The sequence below is a fragment of the Marmota monax genome, unplaced genomic scaffold, assembly GCF_021218885.2.
Source record: "Marmota monax isolate L192 unplaced genomic scaffold, Marmota_monax_Labrador192_F-V1.1 WCK01_AAM20220418_F8-fsc00166, whole genome shotgun sequence".
Lineage (NCBI taxonomy): Eukaryota > Metazoa > Chordata > Mammalia > Rodentia > Sciuridae > Marmota > Marmota monax.
The window spans coordinates 2132302-2158451 of record NW_026693344.1 but is presented as its reverse complement, the minus strand read 5'-3'; the positions used below and the strand labels follow the sequence as shown (position 1 = coordinate 2158451).

General features: G+C 41.3%; 1 pseudogene; it reads left to right on the top strand.

The window, feature by feature from the left end:
* Window positions 1-26150, top strand: LOC124101087 (rho-related GTP-binding protein RhoU-like; annotated as a pseudogene).

Here is a 26150-nt window from a genome sequence, read left to right as displayed (position 1 = left end):
ATGCGCCCTGCCCAGCCAGGAGCGGAGGGCCCCGCCTGGTGGAGCCCTGCTCGAGCTGAACTTCTGGCTCCGGCCGCACCCCACCCGGTGGAGACGTGCACCCCGCTGGAGCTGTGTTCAGCCCAGAGCTGAACTTCCTGCCAGGAGCTGCGTTCCGCTGGGGCTCTGCTCTTTCCTTCCTTCTTTAAACTTCTCGTTCCAGTAGAAAATTGTCCTGGCACCAGGTGATCCGCAGCCTCGACCCTACAGGGTCACACAGACTGTACTTTGTTGGTGACGACCGAGCTGTGCCCTCTCTGCCTACTCGCAGTAGACTGGTCACTTCGGGGACGCCCACGTGACCCTCCATCTGCTCTACGCTTCCAGAAAGCTCCTACGGCCCAGTTTAATTCTTTTTCTCTCTTTGCTGTCCCTTCCTCCACTCTTTAACCATGGGTGCCTCCTCTTCTGTACCTGAAGGCTCACCACTCAAGTGTCTCCTTAAGAATTTGGCTACTCTCTCTCTCTCTCCCCAGATGTCATGCCCAAAATTCTTATTAGATTCTGTACCCAAGATTGGCCCACATATCCGTTAGATAATGACAATCATTGGCCTCTAGAAGGCTTGTTAGACCCAAACTTTCTTCAGGATCTTCTTAACTACTGCCTGCACCTAAAAAAAATGGAGAGAAGTCCCATACGTTGAATGTTTTAGCCTTCTCACCCAATACCCCACCCTCTGCACTTCCTGTTCTCCCTCTCAGGTCCTCCTTGCTTGTAAACCCCTCTCTTCCCCTACTTCTTCCCCTGACTCCGCAGATTCCTCCTCTTTTGACCAAGCAGATGAACCCCCACCTTATCCCCCAGCCCCATCCGCCCCTCCTCTCCCACTATCCCCTCCGCTTCTTCCGCCTGATTCCACAGATCCTCAGCCTTCCGTTTCATCCCCTTCCCCCCCTCCCCGCTCTCTCCCACCAGTCCACCCTCCTCCTCCTCCACTGAGACATCCCTTCCCCTCCCTCTCCTTCCTGTCCACCGTCAACTGCCTCTTTCAGTCCTCCTGTCACCACGTCTAAGGGACCCCCTCCTACTCCCGTGACGATTGTACCACTTCATGAGGTAGTTGGTCCTGAGGGTGTTATTAGAGTACCTGTGCCTTTCTCCATGTTGGACATTACTCAGTTAGAGAGGAAATTAGGCTCATTCACCACTGATCCCACCACTTACATTCGGGAGTTCCAGTGGGTCCTGCAGACATACAGCCTTACACATCACAACATCTATATGCTCCTGGCCAATACACTTCTCCCTGAGGAAAGGTGATGGGTCTCGGAACTAGCCCAAGCCCATGCTGATGAAAATCACAGGACCAATCCCAACCACCCCACGGGCCCTCATGCTGTCCCAGAGCAGGATCCTCTATGGGATTACAATACCCCTGGAGGCTTACATTCTCGTGACCTTTTTGCATCCTGCCTCTTGGTGGGCCTAAAAAAGGCCACCCACAAGGCTGTTAATTTTCAAAAGGTGCAGGAGGTCATTCAAAAGAAGGAAGAAACACCTTCATAATTCCTGGATAGACTAAACAAGGCCCTCCAGCAGTACACAAACCTCGACCCAGAAAGCCCTGATGGCCGTCAAGTCTTAATGACATATTTCCTGGCCCAAAGCTACCCTGACATTAAAGCCAAGCTTAAGAAGCTTGAACAGGGCCCTGCTACTCCTCAGACTGAAATCCTTGTGGTCGCTTTCAAGGTGTTCCATAGTAGAGAGGATGAAGTGAACGTCGTAGGCAGAGGGCTGAAAACGCCAAATTTCAAATGCTGGCCCAGGTCATTCAGAGAAGGTCATCACCACACCATCCTGATAAGACACCCCCTGGAACTTGCTTCAAATGTGGTAAGGAGGGACATTGGGCCAGGGATTGTCCTTCGCCGAGAATACCCTCCACCCCCTGCCCAAAATGCCACCAAAGGGGACACTGGGGGGTAGACTGCCCAACAACCTGGAGGGGAGGTTGGTCAGCCACCCCACAACCCCAGCCTCTCCTGGGCTTGGCAGAGGAGGATTGACAGAGCCCTGGGCCTTCCTTCCCAACTACTACCATCAAGAAGCAAGAGCCTAGGGTCACATTTCTAGGGGATGGACGCTTCATTACCTTTCTCTTAGACACTGGTGCCACATTTTCAGTCTTGAGGGAGTATTGGGGTCCTACCACACCCTCAAAAACTCCTATTGTAGGGGTAGGAGGTAAACAGATTTTCCCTTGAAAAACACCCCCCTTATCATGTTATATGCAGGGATCCCTTTTGTCCTTCACACACTCCTTTCTCATTATGAGCCACTGCCCCATTCCCCTTGTGGGAAGAGACATACTCTCATTATTGAAGGTCACCATATCACCCCACACCTCCCCACCTCTCATTTCCTCATGATGTTCCTAGGGACAGATACACCTCCATCATGCACTCTCCCGCGACTATCTAAACCAGTTAATCCTGAGGTTTGGGACACAACTACACCCTCTTGCCTAAGAGCTCTGGCTGCTGGACAAATTTTACACAAAGAAGCCTCTAAGCTGACTTTTGGGGCCCCTTTAACTATCCACTCCCCACATCACTTGAAGGATCTTTTAGCTTATAAGGGCCTTCAAACCCTTCCTCCATCCAGAGTTCTGTCACTCCTCACTTCCTTTCTGGAAAACCCTAATATTGTGTTCCTCCCCTGCTCTGCACTGAACCCTGCCTCACTGCTCCCAACAACCCCTACATCTGACATACCAACTCATAATTGCTTGGAAACCTTGGATGATTTCCTCCCCTGTCATTCTTCCATTTCTGAGGGACCACTCATCAAGCCTGACCTTATCTGGTTCACTGATGGCAGTTCCTTTAGGCAGAATGGCACTCATTACTCTGGATACGCTGTAGTTTCATCCACTGAGATTATAGAGGCCAAAGCTCTGCCTTCAGGAACTACCAACCAGCAGGCTGAACTTATAGCAGCCACTCATGCCTGCCTTCTTGTGCAGGGCAAATCCCTCACCCTTTATACTGACTCAAAATATGTCTTCCATATTCTATTATCCCATGCTGCAATATGGAAAGAGTGAGGCCTACTTACCACTAAAGGTAATGCGATCACTAATTCGGCTCTTATAACCAATTTGATAGAGGCCTCCCACTTACCCACCCAGTTGGGAGTTGTCCATTGTAGGTCCCATCAGAAGGACGGCTCTCTTATCACTGAGGGCAATGCCAAAGCTGACCAGGTGGCACGAATGGCTGCTATCACTTCCAATTATGACCCCCCTGGGGGACATATAATGGCCGCTTTAGACTGTCCATCTGAAGCCCCTACTTCTTCCAGTAAGAACAAGGATCTTTTTGAGTTCCTCCATACTCTATTCCATTCCAATTCTCAGTCTTTGACCCTCTTTTTACAGAGCTTCTTCTTCCTCACTCCCTCTGACAAAGCCATGCTACAGAATATAGCCTCTAATTGTCAGATCTGTCAGTGGACCAATCCTCATACTCCTTTAAGGCCTAAACTGTTTCCCTTCCACCAAGCTCAGGGACACATTCCTGCTGCTGACTGGCAGGTAGACTTCAACAACATGCCTGCAGTACGGCGCACTAAATACCTCCTTGTCTTTGTGGACACTTTCTCTAGTTGCGTTGAAGCATTTCCCACTTCCAATAAAAAGGCTTCCACTGTAGCTTCAATCTTACTGACAGACATCATCCCCAGGTTTGGTATGCCCACTTCCCTACAATCTGACAATGGCCCTGAGTTTATTTCGAGGATCACACAAAAGGTCTCTTAAGCCCTCTCCTTCAAGTGGCATTTCCACTGTCCATATCGCCCCCAGGCTTCAGGGAAAGTGGAAAGGGTAAATTGGACTCTGAAGGAAGTCCTTACCAAATTAACAATGGAATTAAACTTAGACTGGGTCAAACTCCTTCCCTTGGCTTTGCTTCGGATCAGAGCTCTCCCTAAGAAACCATCTTTACTGTCCCCCTTTGAGATAATGTATGGAAGACCTCTTATACCCCCTGGGTTGGTCATTTCACAAGGACTTCTCACACGAGATTTATCTTTACCTCTTTTGTTTCATCTCCGCTCGGAACTCTGGAAATATCAAGACTGGCTTCTTCCAGACCCAGACTCCTCTCCAAACACTCCTCCCTTAACACCTTGGAGTTTAGCCTATTATAACACCCTGGAGGAGAAAGGGCCTCTTGCCCCAAAATGGGAAGGCCCCTATCCTGTCATTCTCTGTATCCCCACCGCCGCCAAACTTTCCTTACCAGGCAACCGTCTCACCCCCTGGATTCACATTTCTAGGTTGAAGCCATATTGCCAGGAGGCCCCATCTTCTAATGACAGAGGAGCCTCAAGAGTCACCTCCTAGACCTCCCCTTTACTCCTGCTCTCCACATCCTAACTATCCTCTAAAGCTTCGCCTGTCTCGTGTAACCACCCATACTCCACCATGACTCCCACTCTTTTAAGTGGTATTTTTACAGTCATCACCCTTCTCCAGGGGACATCATCATCCTCCTCTTATACTTGGAGATTCAAAGTCAGAGAGACATATGTCCAAGGCAACACTCGTTACGCTAGCCTAGTTTCTTTGGTTGATTGCGCCCCTATGGGATGTAATGCATCTATCCTTTCCCTCTCTTCCCAGAATTCTGAACTTTTAAAAAAAGCCACCAGGCCTTACCTTTGCTTCTTATATGATCAGACAGAGGATTACTGCAAATGGTGGCCCAAAACCTAAGGGGGGTGCCCCTACTGGTCATGCAACATTCATAACCCACGTGCATGCATCGGGGATTCCTGCGTTAGAAATTTCAGATTGATCTCAGGGGGCTATCAATTGGCTATCACTGACCCTAACCATCCACGCTGGACCTCTAGGGTAAATGCTTCCTTCTACTGTGACATATCCTCTCCCACCACCTGTGGCTCCATCTCCATCTCCCGAGAAATTCAACCCTCCCAGCCCTCAGTAGCTATAATCTCTACTGACATAAAGCATTCTGAACAGCAGTTGTTAGACTCCATACAGGATCCATATGAGCCTAATGTCGGGAGTCCACCACAGTATTCATGGCTATGACTACTTACTGAAACTGTAACCTTCTTAAATCTAACCCTCCCCACCATCACACCAACTGATTGCTACTTATGCGCCTCTCTGACTCGACCTTTGCTTGCAGCGGTTCCTTTGAACTTCTCGGCTTCTGACCTCTCAAATTTCTCCACTCCATCTGCCTGCCATTCTCTCCAAACCCTTTCACCGGATGCTCCATTATGGGAGCCCGAGGAGTCTAACCATACTGTGATTCCCCGATGCTGCCTCCTGGGCTTGGGTGTCTCACAGTCAAAGTTTCACCACTCTAACATCACCTTTAACTTCACACTCTATGCACCACCTGGCTCATTCTTCTGGTGTAATGGTTCTCTCATCACTATCTTATTCACCAACACCTCTACCCCATGTATACTGGTGACTCTTGTCCCGCAATTGACTCTCTATACCCTAGCTGAAGTGCAGGCCCTCTTGTCTCCCCAAATGCCGAATAAGCGGGCTGCTTTCCTTCCAATATTGGTGGGTCTCTCACTGGCTGTATCTGCGGCAGGAGCAGGAATTTCTGGTGGAGCTCTAGAACACTCCTTATGGGCTGCACAGGACTTAAGTTCTAAACTTGAACAAGCACTCACTTCTATGGCAGAGTCTCTAGCATCTTTACAAAGGCAGATCACATCCTTGGCTCAAGTTACTCTTCAAAATCGATGAGCTATAGACTTACTCACAGCCAAAAAAGGTGGAACCTGTCTTTTCTTGAGGGAAGAATGCTGTTACTACATCAATGAATCAGGCCTTGTGGAAACTAATGTAGTCAAGCTCACCAACTTGGCTACCTCTTTGAAAAATACACCAAACCAAAACCCATTTGCTACCTTCTTTTTAGCCCATTTCCAGTCGTGGCTGTTGCCTCTTTTAGGGCCCATATGCCTTCTTTTCCTGATGTGTCTGTTCCTGCCCTGTCTGCTTCGCTTCCTACAGGGCCAATTACGGAAGATCTCTAGCCAAACTTTCAACCAGCTTCTGCTTAGGTAATACCAGCCTCTGATGACCAATGAACCCCCAACACCCTCAAGAGAACAGCTCACTCATTGCTGAAGCTCACTACCAGGCACGATGGAATGCATCAGACAGTGGGAGACAACGAGCCTGGAGAACCTCTTAATCTGCCATCCTGGATTTTTAAGCCTTTATGTCCTTTTAAGCCTCCTCATGGCCCTTGGCCTCTTCTCTGTCAGTCCACCGACGTGGAACTTCTGCCAAAAACTGACATTTGCTTTAATTTTTATCTTCATCCTGTTTTTGTTCACTCTGATTTTTTTCAGGTGCTGGTGACACCATGTCAAGGCAATGATTCCAGTATTTCCTAGAGTCTCTGTTATAGGACCAGAGGCTGATACCAACTATTTCCTCCATCCAGGACTGGTTCGACGCCATTGACGACCTGTGGTTTCAGGGAACTTTCATAGACTTCACCCCTACGGAAGTAGCTGTCATAGCCACTGGGTTTTATTTCTGGTTGCCATGATATCCCCAGACCTGCCCCCCCAACATTCCTCCACTTCCCCTTCTAGGCCCTATGTACTGGTAGCTGTACTTCTATTTTCCTAAGTACTATCTAAATATCCTACTTCCTGTGGGCTTCCACTCCCCAGTTCCTCATCTTCAGGACTCAGGGGAAGTCTCCAACCTTTCAATCTACATCTTATAAAAATACAGATTCCTGACACAAGGTTGGGCTCAAAAGATCAAAAGTTGGAATTCTCTTTCCTTGCACCTAGTAAACAAGAAAAATGGAGTCTCAATCACTGGCATCAACATAAGCATGTTACCATCTACCCAACTGAAGCTCCATGATGACTTTGCCAACTAGTCATTCTCCTGCCCTACCCTACAGCATGTGGGGAAAATGAGTGGAAGTGAACAGACATCTGCTCTGGGCCATAGATTCAGCAAATTCTAGTCCCCTTGTGCTTGAGGCTCTCTAAACCATTTCATATTCTTGTGTGTTCTTGATACTTGGCCCACTTGAATTTTGTCAGATCCTCAATTAAACAAACAAGGAAAGGATGACCTGTTCAGTATGACCTTCAATGTCCTATTTTAATATGCCCTTCAAGATAGCTCCCAATATCCAATATCCCAATATCCAGTGTCATGAATTCTTGTTTTGTCTTTATTGAGCTGGTCACAAACCCCGATGTTCTGATCTCTTTTCCAAACCCTCATTCCTACCCAACGCAGTGTCATTGTTCTTCAACCTTGTCTTTTCTCTATTAGTTCCATTCTGATCCTATACCACCAAATTTACTTCCTAATTGCATTATTATCCTCTTAAGTTGGGTTCCTAGATTCACTTTCCCATTCTATTAGCAAAACCTTCACCTACAGAATGATAATAACGAAGAGTACTGTACACCTAAAATTAAGAAACCTGAGCGCAAATCTCATTGCTATCACATTCTAAACCTGGAAAATTCTTTTTTATTACTGTAACCACAGTTGAAGTCCATATTAAACACATTTTGAAGTACTACAGGGTATTTCAATTAATTGTTAAAATCCTTACAATTCTGTACTTCCCTGTGCTTTGCATTTTGTCAATAAAAAATATATTTAGTGGACAGAATTTTTTAATTATTATTTTTTATACATTTATTTATTTATTTATTTGGTGCTGAGGATCAAACCCAGGGCTTTGCATATGCTAGGCTAGCACTCTACCACTGAGCCACAACCCCAGCCCTGGACAGAATTTTTTTTTAACAACTAAAGAAACACCAAGAATAGACAGTAAAAACAAAAACTCAAAAAAAGTTTAGTCATATAAAAAGAAATAAAACTATAAAAGAAGAATAGTCTTTACAAGACTAGATAGGAGTAGGAGTCTGAAGGGAAAACCAAACAGGGAAATCAACAAGTACAGAAATCAATTGCAATATTGCCGCAGTCTGGCTGGGCACACAATCACGAGCCACCACACAGCTTGTAGATTCAAACAGCAACTCTTTATTCCCGAACTCACACCAGCCATCTACAATCATGTTCTGGGAAAATCCACGTTCTCTGCCCAAAATCACATTCTCTGCCCAAATTCACCTCCACTGGGCTTCTATCTCCAAAAATATACTGTCTGAATCCTGTGAGAACTCAAGGGGAACTCAGGCAGCAAGATACGCCCTATTCCCAGCAGGAATAATCTTAAACCTTAAACCTGGAACCTAAACCGGGAACGCCCTAATCCGCCTTGGTACTTGAGCAAGGTCACCTACATTCAATGTCACTGCAACATGGGGTACGCTGGCAAGGAAATTGTCATACCTACTTGGCTAATGGCTCCCAGCACAATATCATCTAAGTCGAAGTTTAATGTAATTAACATAAAATGGTCTCCATATAGGTATTCTTCATTTCCAGTTGACTAATTCTTCTCCAGAAATTGCTTGATCTTGCTTATGAAAAACCATGATTCTATGACTACAGCTGCATGAGATTTTCCCTAAAAGATTTGATGGATGAAAAAGATATTGGTTACCAGTGCAACTATCAAATATATCAAAACAAACTCTTGGATTCTAACCAAGCTTCTAAAGTAAAGCATAAATCAGAATTAACATAACTAACTTTGCCTTTCTGAATTGATCTGATATGGACCTGCATCTTAATTATAATATTTCATGGGTCCCTATCAATCTATGCAGTGGGTCAAGAGAATGGTATTGTAAGCTAGACAGGCTGACAATCTAATCACAGGCCAGCTACTATCAATTAGTAGGTCATAGGCCAATTAGTCAACCTCTCTCAGTGACAGTTGTTTAATTGGTAAATAATAGGTTATAAGAGAACACTTTCAAAGCTATTGTGATGACTATAACAAGTGTTACAACCTAAAGTGGTTTGTGACGGAACCGACCTGGCCCAGGGCTGGGGAGCCTGCGGAGGCTGCTTCTTGGACCCTGCTCCTATCAGAGCATACACCAAGCACTAAGTGGCCGAATTCCGGCTCCCAGAACTGAGCCCGCGGGGACTGCTTCTTGGAGCCTACCCTTATAGGAGCTTACACCGAGCACAGAGCGGCCAAGTTCTGGCTCCCGGAACTGCCCTGGCCCAGGGCTAGGAGCCCGCGGAAACTGCTTCTCGGTCCGGGTCCTGCTGAGGGCCGGTCAGGACTCACCCGTTGCTTTGGTTGCCTGGCAAGGGGAACGAAATGCTGCCATTCGCATAGGATACCAACATGGCAGAGATCTGATGTCATCAGAAAGTGGCAGAGGAGAGAACTTCATCAATACCAGCGGTGACATAAGCAGTTGGTCTCCTGGTAGGGGGGGTGAGGCACAGTCACCCGAGTCTCCTCAATTTGTCGTCGAGCCAGAGGGGAGGAGCCGGGCCGCCGCCAGCGCCCGGAGCAGGCCCAGCGGCTCGCCAGCGTGGTGACCGCGTGACCCCAATTGGAGAGGGGGCGGAGCGGAGCCGCCACCCACACCCGCAAGGTGGGCAGACCCGCGACCCAGTGGTACATGGGCGTGGTAGGAGGGGCAGGGCAGAGCCGCCGCCCGCGCTTGCAAGGTAAACAGACCTGTGACAGACTGGCGGGTCAGGCCCAGTGGCCTGCCAGTGTGGTACACACGTCACCCCAACTGGAGTAGGGGCAGAGCAGATCCTTCTCCCACGCCCGGATCAGGCCCTGCCGGTGTGGTGGCCACGTGACCCCAATTGGAGTGGGGACAGAGCGAAACCGCCACCCATGCCCGCAGGGTGAGCAGACCTGTGACCAACCTGCAGATCAGGCCCAGGGGTCCACAGGCGTGGTAGGAGGGGCAGGGCAGATCCGCCGCCCGCGCCTCCAAGGTAGGCAGACCTGCGACAGACCGGCGGATCAGGCCCAGGAGCCTGCCGGCGTGGTACACACACCACCCTAATTGGAGTAGGGGCAGAGCAGAGCCGCCACCCGTGCCCGAAAGGTGGGCAGATCTGCAACCGACCAGCAGGACAGGCCCAGTGGCCTGCCGGTACTACAGACACGTCACCCCATTTGGAGTAGGGGCAGAGTAGAGCCGCCGCCCGTGCCTGCAGGGTAGGCAAACCTGCAACCGACCGGCGGATCAGGCCTGCTGGCCTGCCGGCGTGGTACACTCGTCACCCCAATTGGAGTAGGGGCAGAAAAGAGCCGCTGCCAGCGCCCAGAACAGGCCCAGTGACCTGCCGACGTGGTAGCCACGACACCCCAATTGGAATAAGGAGAGAGCAGAGCCGCCGCCCACGCCTGCAGGAAAGATACGCAAGCAGTATGAAAAGACAAGGAAAGAAAGGACCACAAGCAATGCAGGTCAACGCAACTTTAGAAGAGGTAACAGCTGCAGCAGATGGAATGTCAGATAAAGAATTCAGAATATACATGCTTCAGATGATCTGGAGTATCAAGGAAGACATTAGACAGCAAACTCAGACAATGAAAGATCACTTCGACAATGAATTACGCAAACAAATCCAGGAAGCAAAGGATCAACTATACAGGGAGATAGAGGTTATAAAAAACAAACAAACAGAAATCCTAGAAATGCAGGAAGCAATAAACCAACTTAAAAACTCAATGGAGAATACTACCAGCAGAGTAGAACACTTAGAAGATAGAACATCAGACAATGAAGACAAAGTATTTCAACTGGAAAAGAACATAGACAGCTCAGCAAGACTGTTAAGAAACCATGAGCAGAACATCCAAGAAATATGGGATAACATTAAGAGACCAAACTTAAGAGTCATTGGGATACAGGAAGGTACAGAGCTCCAAACCAAAGGAATGAGCAGTCTATTCAATGAAATAATACGAGAAAACTTCCCAGACTTGAAGAGTGAGACAGAATCCCAAATCCTAGAAGCCTACAGGATGCTGAATGTGCAAAATCATAAGAGATCCACACCTAGACACATTATAATGAAGATGCCCAACATACAGAATAAGGAGAGAATTTTAAAAGCTACAAGAGAAAGGAAGCAGATTACATTTAGGGGTAAGCCAATCAGGATAACAGCTGATCTTTCAACACAGACTCTGAAAGCTAGAAGATCCTGGAATAACATATTTCAAACACTGAAAGAAAATGGGTTCCAAACAAGAATTGTGTATCCAGCGAAATTAAGCTTCAGGATGGAAGATGAAATTAAAACCTTCCACGATAAACAAAAGTTTAAAGAATTTGCAGCTAGAAAACCATCTCTTCAAAACATCCTCACCAAAACATTACAGGAAGAGGAAATGGAAAATAACAATGAAAACCAACAGTGGGAGGTAGGACAGTAAAGGGAGGGGGGAATAATCAAAGAGGAAAAAAACCATGTTTAGTAACAGAAATAAACAAATATGGTGGAAAACAACCCATATCTCAATAATAACCCTAAATGTTAATGGCTTAAACTCACCAATTAAGAGACACAGACTAGTAGAATGGATCACAAAACAAGACCCAACAATATGCTGCCTACAGGAGACGCATTTGATAGGAAAAGACATATATAGGCTGAAGGTGAAAGGTTGGGAAAAATCATATCACTCATATGGACTTCGGAAACAAGCAGGAGTGTCCATACTCATATCAAATAAAATAGATTTCAAGCCAAAGTTAATCAAAAGGGATAAAGAGGGACACTACATACTGCTTAAGGGAACCATACACCAACAAGACATAACAATCATAAATATTTATGCCCCAAACAATGGTGCAGCTATGTTCATCAAACAAACTCTTCTCAAGTTCAAGAGTCTAATAGACCACCATACCATAATCATGGGAGACTTCAACACACCTCTCTCGCCACTGGACAGATCTTCCAAACAAAAGTTGAATAAGGAAACTATAGAACTCAATAACACAATTAATAACCTAGACCTAATTGACATATATAGAGTATACCACCCAACATCAAGCAGTTATACTTTTTTCTCAGCAGCACATGGATCCTTCTCAAAAATAGATCATATATTATGTCACAGGGCAACTCTTAGACAATATAAAGGAGTAGAGATAATACCATGCATCTTATCTGATCATAATGGAATGAAACTGAAAATCAACGATAAAAGAAGGAAGGAAAAAGCATACATCACTTGGAGAATGAACAATAGGTTACTGAATGATCAATGGGTTATAGAAGATATCAAGGAGGAAATTAAAAAATTCTTAGAGATAAATGAAAACACAGACACAACATATCGGAATCTATGGGACACATTGAAAGCAGTTCTAAGAGGAAAATTCATTGCTTGGAGTTCATTCCTTAAAAAAAGTAAAAACCAACAAATAAATGATCTCATACTTCATCTCAAAATCCTTGAAAAAGAAGAGCAAAACAACAGCAAAAGAAGTAGAAGGCAAGAAATAATTAAAATCAGAGCTGAAATTAATGAAATCGAAACAAAAGAAACAATTGAAAAAATTGAAAAAACTAAAAGTTGGTTCTTTGAAAAAATAAACAAAATCGACAGACCCTTAGCGATGCTAGTGAAGAGAAGAAGAGAGAGAACTCAAATTACTAGCATACGGGATGAAAAAGGGAATATCACAACAGACACTTCAGAAATACAGAAGATAATCAAAAACTATTTTGAATCCTTATACTCCAATAAATTAGAAGATAGTGAAGGCATAGATAAATTTCTTAAGTCATATGATCTGCCCAGATTGAGTCAGGAGGATATAGACAACCTAAACAGACCAATATCAATTGAGGAAATAGAAGAAACCATCAAAAGACTACCAACTAAGAAAAGCCCAGGACCGGATGGGTATACAGCAGAATTTTACAAAACCTTTAAAGAAGAACTAATACCAATACTTTTCAAGCTACTTCAGGAAATAGAAAAAGAGGGAGAACTTCCAAATTCATTCTATGAGGCCAACATCACCCTGATACCTAAACCAGACAAAGACACTTCAAAGAAAGAAAACTACAGACCAATATCTCTAATGAACCTAGATGCAAAAATCCTCAATAAAATTCTGGCGAATCGGATACAAAAACATATCAAAAAAATTGTGCACCATGATCAAGTAGGATTCATCCCTGGGATGCAAGGCTGGTTCAATATACGGAAATCAATAAATGTTATTCACCACATCAATAGACTTAAAAATAAGAACCATATGATCATCTCGATAGATGCGGAAAAAGCATTCCACAAAGTACAGCATCCCTTTATGTTCAAAACTCTAGAAAAACTAGGGATAACAGGAACATACCTCAATATTGTAAAAGCAATCTATGCTAAGCCTCAGGCTAGCATCATTCTGAATGGAGAAAAACTGAAGGCATTCCCTCTAAAATCTGGAACAAGACAGGGATGCCCTCTCTCTCCACTTCTGTTCAACATAGTTCTCGAAACACTGGCCAGAGCAATTAGACGAAAGAAATTAAAGGCATAAAAATAGGAAAGAAGAACTTAAATTATCACTATTTGCAGATGATATGATTCTATACCTAGCAGACCCAAAAGGCTCTACAAAGAAACTATTAGAGCTAATAAATGAATTCAGCAAAGTGGCAGGATTTAAAATCAACACGCATAAATCAAAGGCATTCCTGTATATCAGCGACAAATCCTCTGAAATGGAAATGAGGACAACCACTCCATTCACAATATCTTCAAAAAAAATAAAATACTTGGGAATCAACCTAACAAAAGAGGTGAAAGACTTATACAATGAAAACTACAGAACCCTAAAGAGAGAAATAGAAGAAGATCTTAGAAGATGGAAAAATATACCCTGTTCATGGATAGGCAGAACTAACATCATCAAAATGGCGATATTACCAAAAGTTCTCTATAGGTTTAATGCAATGCCAAACAAAATCCCAACGGCATTTCTTTTGAAATAGAGAAAGCAATCATGAAATTCATATGGAAAAATAAAAGACCCAGAATAGCAAAAACAATGCTAAGCAGGAAGTGTGAATCAGGCGGTATAGCGATACCAGACTTCAAACTATACTACAGAGCAATAGTAACAAAAACAGCATGGTACTGGTACCAAAACAGGCGGGTGGACCAATGGTACAGAATAGAGGACACAGAAACCAATCCACAAAACTACAACTATTTTATATTTGATAAAGGGGCTAAAAGCATGCAATGGAGGAAGGATAGCATCTTCAACAAATGGTGCTGGGAAAACTGGAAATCCATATGCAACAAAATGAAACTGAATCCCTTTCTCTCACCATGCACAAAAGTGAATTCAAAATGGATCAAGGAGCTTGATATCAAATCAGAGACGCGCCGTCTGATAGAAGAAAACGTTGGCTACGATCTACATTCGGTGGGGTCGGGCTCCAAATTCCTCAATAGGACACGCATAGCACAAAAGTTAATAACTAGAATCAACAAATGGGACTTACTCAAACTAAAAAGTTTTTTCTCAGCAAAAGAAACAATAAGAGAGGTAAATAGGGAGCCTACACCCTGGGAACAAATCTTTACTCCTCACACTTCAGATAGAGCCCTAATATCCAGAGTATACAAAGAACTCAAAAAATTAGACAATAAGAGAACAAACAACCCAATCAATAAATGGGCCAAGGACCTGAACAGACACTTCTCAGAAGAGGACATACAGTCAATCAACAAGTACATGAAAAAATGCTCAACATCTCTAGCTGTCAGAGAAATGCAAATCAAAACCACCCTAAGATACCATCTCACTCCAGTAAGATTGGCAGCCATTAGGAAGTCAAACAACAACAAGTGCTGGCGAGGATGTGGGGAAAAGGGTACACTTGTACATTGCTGGTGGGACTGCAGATTGGTGCAGCCAATTTGGAAAGCAGTATGGAGATTTCTTGGAAAGCTGGGAATGGAGCCACCATTTGACCCAGCTATTCCCCTTCTTGGTCTATTCCCTAAAGACCTAAAAAGAGCATGCTACAGGGACACTGTTACATCGATGTTCATAGCAGCACAATTCACAATAGCAAGACTGTGGAACCAACATAGATGCCCTTCAATAGACGAATGGATAAAAAAAATGTGGCATTTATACACAATGGAGTATTACTCTGCATTAAAAAATGACAAAATCATAGAATTTACAGGGAAATGGATGGCATTAGAGCAGATTATGCTAAGTGAAGCTAGCCAATCCCTAAAAAACAAATGCCAAATATCTTCTTTGATATAAGGAGAGTAACTAAGATCAGAGTAGGGACAAAGAGCAGGAGAAGAAGATTAACATTTAACAGGGATGAGAGGTGGGAGGGAAAGGGAGAGAGAAGGGAAACTGCATGGAAATGGAAGGAGACCCTCAGGGTTATACAGTGGAGGGGGTAGAGAGAGAGGAGGGGAGGGGAGGGGAGAGGTGGGGAGGGGGGATGGTGGAGGATGGGAAAGGCAGCGGAGCACAACAGACACTAGTATGGCAATATGTAAATCAATGGATGTGTAACTGATGTGATTCTGCAATCTGTGTATGGGGTGAAGGTGGGAGTTCATAACCCACTTGAATCAAAGTGTGGAATATGATATGTCAAGAAATTTCTAATGTTTTGAACAACCAACAATAAAAAATTAAAAAAAAAGTGGTTTGTATCCCAGATTAACTCACTCAACACATATTAGTTCCTTTTCTCTACATTCCCTAAATAATCAACATGAATTTTTCAAGGCTATAAAATCCCACCTGGTTAAAGAGTCATATTTAGAACTCATTCACTATTAAAGAAAATGGTAAAATATATGTTTAATCAACAAAAGAAAACTATAAAATATTAAAAATATATGCCTAATGCTTTCTTATACAGTATTCCTATGGGAACATGCATGGAGACTATTCTAGAATTAAAATCAATTATATTGCTAATGGGAAATCAATATATTAAGAGCCCCTATGTCTCCTTCTTTTGCATTTTTTGACCTTTTTTGACAATATTAATTCTACCTATTCAAAAATATGGAAAAATCTTTCCATCTTCTAAAGTCTTCTTCCATTTGTTTTTTCAGTGTTCTGTAGTTTTCACTGTAGAGATCTTTTCCCTCTTTGGATATATTAATTCTCAAGTATTTTATTTTATTTATTTTTTTCTTTTTTTAATTATTTATTTTTTAAATATATGGCAACAGTGGAATGCATTACAATTCTTATTACACATACAGAGCACAATTTTTCATATCTCTATATGTAAAGTATGTTCACGCCAATTTATGCCATTATACATGTAATTTTTTTGCATTACAATTCTTAATACACATATATACCACAATTTTTCTTATCTCTGTTTGTATATAAGGTATGTCGACACCCAATTCAAGTCCTCATACATATACTTTGTATAATGATGACCATCATATTCCACCATCCTTGCTAATCCCCTTCCCACTCCCTTTCCCTCCCACCCCTCTTCCCTATCTAGAATTAATCTAATTCTCCAATGCTCTTCCTCCCTATTTCACTATGAGTCACTCCCCTTATATCAGAGAAAATATTCCGCATTTGGTTTTTTTGGATTGGCTAACTTCATTTAGCTTTATCTTCTCCAACTCCATCCATTTACCTGCAAATGCCATAATTTTGTTCTCTTTTAATACTGAGTAAAATTCCATTGTCTATATATGCCACATTTTTTTTACCCATTCATCCACTGAAGGACATCTAGGTTGACTACACAATTTAGCTATTATGAATTGTGCTGCTATAAACATTGATGTGGCTGTGCTGTATTTATCAATTATGAAGAAAATGGAATTCTTCAAACTTTGATTGCAAAATGTAAACTATTGTGTTCCGTGACCACAATCATAACTAAAAACTGTCAAAACAATATCATTAGCAGAATCAGTATCATAAAGCTGACAGTGTTGAACAAACAGCATGCTTTTTCTGGGTTAATGGCAATAGGAACAATTATAAGAGATTACACTGACATTGTTATGACACACAGCACCTTCTCCAGATTTTCAGTCAATGCTGTTCAGTTTAGAATGAACAAACTATCTTAAGCAGGCTTTGAGCATTGCACTTTGCAATATGGAAAAAACGCAGGCAACAGACTGGAGATGCTTACAAAGACATTCCAGTTTAAAGTTGAGAAAAGCTTATTAGAAATCTAAGTGCTTACCCTCACTAATGCTATTCTGATGAAGATGCAAATCTCTTAGTTCCAGCTATTTTCTCTATTTTGCATTTGGTGCAAACAAGACTTTACCCCCAGTAGAAAGAACCATTAAAAAGATGACATCCTTGGGAGCTCATACACTTTGATTCATATCTCAATGTCATAGAGAAGTTTAAAAAGAAGTACTAGGGAGATAGCAGAAAGTTGCCAAATAGTAATATGTAGTATGAGAAAATATTTCAATAAATCTATTAACTCACTCAAGTTTTCAGAATATGCCAGTCATTGGCTCTCCCTAGTGGAATAAAACACTCTTCTCACTTGTATCAAGTATGAAACAAAACAAAATAACAATGTGACATTTTCCATGGGACAGAATGGACTGATAAGTATTCAGGACAGAGGATGGAACTTAGAGCTTTCATAGCATGTGTGAGCCCTGGGTTCAATCCATAGCACTGAAATAATAATAATGATGATAATAATCATTTTAAAAAATATCAGTGCTGTGATAATAATTTAGACTGATTTCATACTCATCCCACAAAGGAATTAGATCATTTTAATTTATGCATACTATTTATCCGCTTTCTGGTCCTAATTCCAACAGAAAGGTGCTTATTTGTAAAAGACTCTGGATGATAATTTTATGAATTCCAATTCTTGAGACTTTCTACTTCTTTTGGGAAGAGTACATCTGATCCTAATAGACCAGGATGGTAAACTTGATGCTGTGTCATAGAGCATGCTATCAATTTTATCAGTCCTCCTCATTAGACAGCAAATGTCTACAGACATCATGCTTTTTAAGCATGTAAACTATATGTCCTCATTTCCTAAGTTTATGAAAATGCATCACAAAAAAATTGGAAAACAAGGGCTAAAAATGTGGCCTATTCATTAAGTACATTCCCAGATTGCATGATGCTATGGGCAATGACTAGCACCACAAAAGAAAATAGAAAAAGCAATCTTAAATGATGGCATTTAATTACCTAGGAAGTTTACTATTTTAAATATTCAAAAATATTCCTAATAGAATGTTCCAATTACATGATTTTTCCAGAAAAAGCAAAATTCCGGATGGGGTAGATATCAATGGTTGACGGGTGTAATTATTACAGGGGATAATTAGTGGGGCACTAGGGACACTTAAGACACAGAAACTGGTTTTATGTGATACTACAATTTTAAATACATGCTGTTACCCTTGTTTCCAAAACCATATAAAGTAAAGCACCAAGAATGAAGCCTAACATCAACTACAGACTTGGGTGATAATGATGTTATCAGTGTAAGCTCACCATTCATAACAAATGTACCACTCTTGTGGTGGGTACTGATAATGGAGGAGGACTCACATGTGTGGGTGGTGCAGGGAATACAGAAAATGTCTGTGCCTTCTTCTCAATTTTACTGTGAACCTAAAACTGCTCTAAAAAGTAAAGTTATTAGGGTTCAAGGGTATTCTTCAGTAGTAGAGAACTTTCCTAGCATGCAAAATGCCCTGAATTTGGTCCCCCATACTGCACACACAGAAAACTATTGACTAAAAAAAAAAAGATATTCACTGAACCTACTGTTCCCCTCTTTACAGCAAGACAGTCACCTTCAAATTGGGGGCAAAGAGCAAAACAATAGAATATGGACACTACCTCCTAAGTTGAAAATTTGAAAATACACAAAATGAATAATTTAATCACATAACTTAGGTAAGGAAATAATTAATATCTTAGAATATTTCATCATCTTGTTTTAGTGACAAACTCATTTTGGGTGACACAAATAACTAATATTTTTTATTTATTAAATGCAATCTACTTATAGTAAAAATTGAATAGAAAATGCATGTTTAGAACTAACTGGTCTAAGGAGAAAAATATCTGAGCAATCACAACTCACAGTCCTTTTGAACATGCTGTATTGATGGGGAAGCAGATGGTCACAGAAGACAGTTATAGATAAGGGACATGATGAACAAAAGCCACCATGTGTTTTGAACAGCAGGGAGCATGGGTTGAGATGAAGAATGGAGAATCAGCAGTTAATGGTTCCACCCTCTGTGATGAGAAGCAGAAGCAAGGCCAGTAGCATGAGTTATTTAGGGAGTCTCTAGTGAGAGCACTGAGATAACGGTAGCAAATCGCTTGGTTTCCAAATTCCCTGTCTAGGATAGAACCCACTGATTTGACTGTTTCCCACATACTCCCTGAGGCATTTTGGGTGAATACTGGAGCCTTGGACATTTGCCATGTCCTTAGACAAATGTAGTCCTATGGGTGAATACATGACTTACTTGCATAGTCCACATAATGCCAAATTTCTACAGGTATAAAGGGCTTCTAACACCCAGATTCACCATGCCCCTGGGGTACAGACTAACAGCCACTGGACAGTACACGCACATTCTTGGAAAGAGATGCCTCCGTCCAGATTCTCATTTTGTCTATTCTATCTTTTTAGTTATTTTCTTTTTAATCTTATCATCTATTTTTTTTTTACCAAAAATAATGCTATGTTATGTATGTCAACAGAGAATATGATGGTAACAGTCACATCTCACAGGGGCCCAGGATGGAGTATGAGATGGTGGATAATTCCACAAATATATTTTACCTTAGTTTATAATGCTACACTCACTGATAGTCCCTGCTTATACAGAGTCTTTCAGTGGAGAAAAAGAAAAATAAGCTGTCATCTTATAAAAAAAAAGTAATGCAGTAATTCAAAAATTATCAAAGAACAGCATAAAAACACATTGTGGAAAGACATTAAAAAGTCAAAATGAGTCATTTGCCCATGATCTTGTCAGACTAAATATTTCCAGGCTTAGAAAAATGACTTTTTTCAGGCACAAGAGCAAGACAATGAATACTGCTGTTTTCGGATATAATAACAACAAGCTGCATAATTTGGAAATGTTATCCTCAAGCAGTTGCTCTCATTTGAGCAAAGAGATGATAATCACAGGTGAGTCTTGCCAATGACTCTTCAATCATGGAAGTTGGGGTCATTTGCAGTTTAAGTATGATGCTCTCAAATCAAATCTGATACAAATGAAGTCTCACAATAAAAAAATTTGCAGCACCCATAAATCTGTTATTTCCAAGTCAGCTGTCCATTTGTTCTTGTAGACAGAGAGCACATATTCACTCTATTGTCAGGGCAAACTAATTTAAATAAATAGATACCAGAGGTAGAGGAAGATAGTATTTATTCATGAACGTGTGTTGCTATGTAGTAGATCTTTTTTAAATATTTTTTACTAGTTCCTTGAAGATATGCAAGACAGTAGGGTGTATTTTGATATATCATACATATATGGAGTATAACTTATACTAATTAGGCTTCCATTCTTGCAGTTGTACACAATGTGGAGTTCCACTGGTTATGTATTCATATATGAACATAGGAAAGTTATGTCTGATCTATTCTACTACCTTTCCTATTTCCATCTCCCCTCCCTTCCCTTCATTCCCCTTTGTTTAATCCAATGAACTTCTATTCTTCCCTCCTTCACCCCCTATTGTGTGTTATCATGCTCATAGTAGAGAGAACATTTGGCATTTTTTTGCAGGGGGCAGGATTGACTTATTTAACTCAGCATGATTGATAGTTTCCCAATCCATCCATTTACCACCAAAAGTCATAAATTTGTTCTTTTTATGGTTAATATTCCATTGTGTATATATGCCACATTTTCTTTATCCATTCATCTGTTGAAGGGTACCTAGGTTGGTTTCATAGCTTAGCTATTGTGAATTGAGCTGATATGAACATTGATATGGTTATGCCACTGTAGTATGCTGATTTTAAGTCCTTTGGGTACATATTGAGGACTGGGATATCTGAGTCAAATTGTAGTTCAATTTCATATTTTCTAAGGAATATCTTCACTGCTTTCTAGAGTGGTTGCCCATTTTCTAGTCCCACCAGCAATGTGGTCAACCTTTTACCCCACATCCTCCCCCAACATTTATTGTTACTTTCATTCTTATTAATTACCATTCTGACTGGTGGGAGATAAAATCTCAGTGTAATTTTAATTTACATTCCCTAATTGCTAGAGATGTTGAACATTTCTTTTCATATATCTGTTGACAACTTGTACTTCTTTTGTGAGGTGTCTTTTCAGTTCCTTGGCCCATTTGGGCTATTTGGGTTTTTTTGATATTATTGTTGTTTGTTGGTTGGTTGGTTGGTGTTAGATATTTTTGAGTTCTTTATATATTCTGGAAATCAACACTATCTGAGGTGCAAGTAGCAAAGATTACCTCCCATTCTGTAGGCTCTCTCTTTAAGTTCTTGATTGTTTCCTTTGCTGTGAAGAAGCTTTTTAGTTTGAATCCATCCCATTTGTGATTCTTGATTTTTCTTCTTGTGCTCTAGGAGTCTTGTTGAGGAAATCAGTTCCTAAGCCAACATGTTGAAATGTTGGGCCTATATTTTCTTCTAGTAGGCACAGGGTCTCTGTTATAATGCCTACATTTTTTATCCACTTTGAGTTTTGCATGGGGTAAGACATAGGGCTTCCATTTCATTCTCCTACATATGGACTTCTAGTTTTCTGAGAACCAGTTGTTAAAGAGGCTATCTTTACCATACCACCAAAAGCACTATACAGATTTAGTGCAATTCTGATCAAAATTCCAATGACATTCTTCATAGAAATAGAAAAAGCAATCATGAAATTTATCTGGAAAAATAAGAGACCCAAAATAGCCAAAGTAATCCTTAGCAGGAAGAGTGAAGCAGGTGGCATCACTATACCAGACCTTAAACTATATTACAGAGCAATAGTAACAAAAACAGCATGATATTGGCACCAAAACTAGACCAATAGTACAGAATAGAGGACACTAACCCACAAAATTATAATTATCTTATATTAGACAGTGGTGCCAAAAAAATGCAATGGAGAAAAGATACCATCTTCAACAAATGGTGCTGAGAAAATTGGAAATCCATATGCAACAAAATGAAATTAAACCCCTATCTCTCATCATGCACAAAACTCAACTCAAAATGGATCAAGGACCTAGGAATAAAACCAGAGACCCTATGCCTAATAGGAAAAAAAGTAGGCCAAAATCTCCATCATGTGGGATTAGGCCCCAACTTCCTTAATAAGACTCCTTTGGTGCAAGAATTAAAATCAAGAATCAATAAATGAAATGGACTCAAACTAAAAAGTTTCTTCTCAGCAAAAGAAATAATCTATAAGGTGAATAGAGAGCCTACATCTTGGGAGCAAATCTTTTCCCCTCACACATTAGATAGAACACTGATCTGTAGGGTATATAAAGAACTCAAAAAGCTAAGCACCAAAAAAATAAATAACCCAATCAATAAATTGGCCAAGGACCTGGACACTTCTCAGAAGATGATATACAATCAATCAATAAATATATGAAAAAAAAATATTCATCCTCACTAGCAATTAGAGAAATGCAAATAAAAACTATTCTAAGATTTCATCTCACTCCAGTCAGAATGGCAGCAATTATGAAGACAAACAACCATAGTGTTGGCGAGGATGTGGGGGGAAAAGGAAGACTCATACTGCTAATGGGGTTGCAAATTGGTGCAGCCAATATGGAAAACAGAATGGAGATTTCTTGGAAAATTGGGAATCAAACCACCATTTGACCCAGCTATCCCTCTCCTTGGTCTGTCCCCAAAGGACTTAAAAACAGCATACTACAGGGGACACAGCCACATCAATGTTTATAGCAGCACAATTCACAATAGCTAAACTGTGGAACTAACCTAGATGCCCTTCAGTAGATGAATGGATTAAAAAATGTGGCATATATACACAATGGAATATTACCCACAAATAAAAGAGAATAAAATCATGGCATTTTCAGGTAAATAGATGGAGTTAGAGAAGATAATGCTAAGTGAAGTCAGCCATTCCCCAAAAAACAAATGCTGAATGTTTTCGAATATTTTCTCTGATACGAAGAGGCTGATTCATAGTTGGGTAGGGAGGGGAAACTTGGGAGGAATAGACAAACTCTAGATGTGGCAGAGGGCGGGAGGTAAAGGGAAGGGGTATGGAGTTAGAAATGATGGTGGAATGTGATGGACATTATTATTCAAAGTACACACGAATTGGTGTGAATATACTTTGTATACAATCAGAGATATTAAAAATTGTGCTCTATATGTGTAATAAGACTTGTAATGCACTCCACTATCATATATAAATAAAAAATTTAATTTAAAAAAAAGAAGCTATCTTTTTTACAATGTATGTTTATGGCACCTTTGTCTAGTAGGAGATAACTATATTTATGTAGATTTGTCTGTGTATCTTCTATTCTGTTCCATTGATCTCCTGTCTGTTTTCATGCCAATACCATGCCATTTTTGTTACTATAATTTAAGGTCTGGTATTGTGATGCCTCCTGCTTCACTCTTCTAGTTAAGGATTGCTTTAACTATTATAGATCTCTTATTTTTCCAAATGAATTTCATGACTGCTTTTTCTGTTTCTAGGAAAAGTGTCATTGGAAGTGCAATAGAATTTGCATTAAATCTCTATAGTGCTTTTGGTAGTATGGCCATTTTGACTATGTAAATTCTGCCTATCCAAGAATACAAGAATATGGGAGATCTTTCCAACTTCTAAGATCTTCTTCAATTTCTTTCTTTAGTGTTCTGTAGTTTTTATTAGAGAGGTTTTTCATCTCCTTTGTTAAATTGATTCCCAAGATTTATTTTTTTTAGGCTATTGTGAATGGGATAGTTTTTCCTCACTTTCAGCAGATTCATCACTGGAGTATAGGAATGCAATTGATTTATGGGTGCTAACTTTGTATCCTGATACCTTGCTGAATTTACTTATGAGTTCTAGAAGATTTCTGGTGGCGGTATTTTGGCGGGGGTCAGTTTCTAAATACAGAATCTAGTTATCAGCAAATAGGGAGGGTTTGAGTTCTTCTTTTCCAATTCAGATCGATTCAATTTCCTTCTTCTAATTGCTCTTGTTAGGTTTTCAAGAACTATGGCAAATAGAAGTGGTGATAGAGGGCATCTCTATCTTGTTCCAGTTTTTAGAGGGAATGCTTTCAATATTTTTTTTAATTAGAATGATATTGGCCTTGGGTTTAGCATACTAAAAAGTTTCTAGCATTCACAATGTTGAGATATGCTCCTACTATCCCTAGTTTTTCTTGTGTTTTGAGCATGAATGAATGCTGAATTTTGTCAGTGTTTTTTCTGCATCATAAAATAATCATGTAATTCTTGTCTTTAAGTCTACTGATGTGATGAAATACGTTTATTGATTTATGTATGTTGAACCAACATTTCATTCCTGGAATGAGGCCCATTTGATCATGCTGCACTATCTTTTTAGTATTTTTGGTATGTTATTTGCCAGTATTTTATTAGGAATTTTTGCATCTATGTTCACCAGAGATGTTGGTCTAAAGTTTCCTTTCTTTGATATGTCATTGTCTGGTTTCAGTATGAGGGTAATACTAGCTTCATACAAAGTATTTGGAAGAGTTCCCTTCTTTTCTATTTCATGGAATAATTTGAGGAAGATTGGTGTGAGAAAATCTATCTGGTTGATAGATTTTTTTCTTTGTTGGAAGTCTTTTGATGAAATCTTCCATTCCATTGCTTGAAATTGATCTGCTTACATTTTCTGTCCTCATGATTAAACTTGTGTAAGTTATATGTCCCTAAAAATTGTTCAATACCTTCAAGATTTTCTATTTTATTGGAGTATAAATTTTCAAAATAGCTTCTAATTATTCTATCTATTTCCATAGTGTCCATGGTGATATTTTCTTTTTCATCATTAAAAAAAAATGTATCACTACCTAAAGTAAACTAAATGAACCAGAAAAATGAATCATTTGTATATTGAAATGACTAAGACATATTAGATCAGAAAATGTTTCTTCCAAACTGGGGAAACAAGTCCATGTACTCTTTTGTATAGATAAATAGGATATATGCCATGGAGATAGAGAGAGGCAGATACATACAAATAGAAAGAGAACTATTGGAAGTAAAAATCCACTGGACTTTTGCTGCTGAGGCATGAGACTGCAGCATGAGCCTCGGCTCAGAGAGAAGGATCCTGGCAAAAGAAAAAAATTAACTAAAAAATAAGAAAGCTTCCTCAAAGCGTCAGTAAAGATCTTTCTCAAGAATCTTACAGCAATTTTTTAAAAACTTGCATTTTGAGCCACCTTGCAGCTGAGGGCAGAGCTGCCACGGAGGTGGCAACCTAGCGTCTTTGGTGGCCTCTGATCTGGGCCCACAGTAAGGGTGCCCATGCTGTCTGGCCACTGTGACCCAGTAGTCAAGCTGGGAGCTGGGGCCCAGGGCAAGGGGCAGAAGTTGGGCGGGGCACTGCTGGCACCAAGGAGCGTGATGTCCAACGCTTGCTGGTAGGCAATGGCATGGTGGGCAAGACCAGCTACCCCACCAAGTACATACATCCCCGCTGCCTTGAACAACTTCTTGGCTGTGGTGTCAGTGAGCCTGTGAGACTCCAGCTCAGTGACCCAGCAGGACAGGATGAGTTTGACAAGCTGAGGGCCCTGTGCTGTACCAACGCAGACATCTTACAGCTCTGCTTCAGTGTGGTGAGCCCCACCTCTTTTCAAAACATCAGGAGAAGTGGGTGCCAGATATCCAGTGCCACTGCCCCAAAGCTCCCATCATCTTGGTGGAGATGCAGTTAGACCTCAGAGAAGATGTCCAAGTGCTCATCTAGCTGGACAAAGGCAGGGAGAAGCCCGTGGCTGAGGAGGCAGCCAAGCTGTGGGGCCCAGGAAATCAAAGATGCCTCCTACATGAAGTGTCCAGCCTTGACTAAGAAAAGCCTCAAGGCCAAAGACTGCTATGACTGGCATCTGGCATCCAGCAAGCAGACTCCCTGCAGCAGCCCAGGAAGTATTAAGACAGGACTCAGGACAAAGTGAGGGACCTGTCCAGGTCCTAG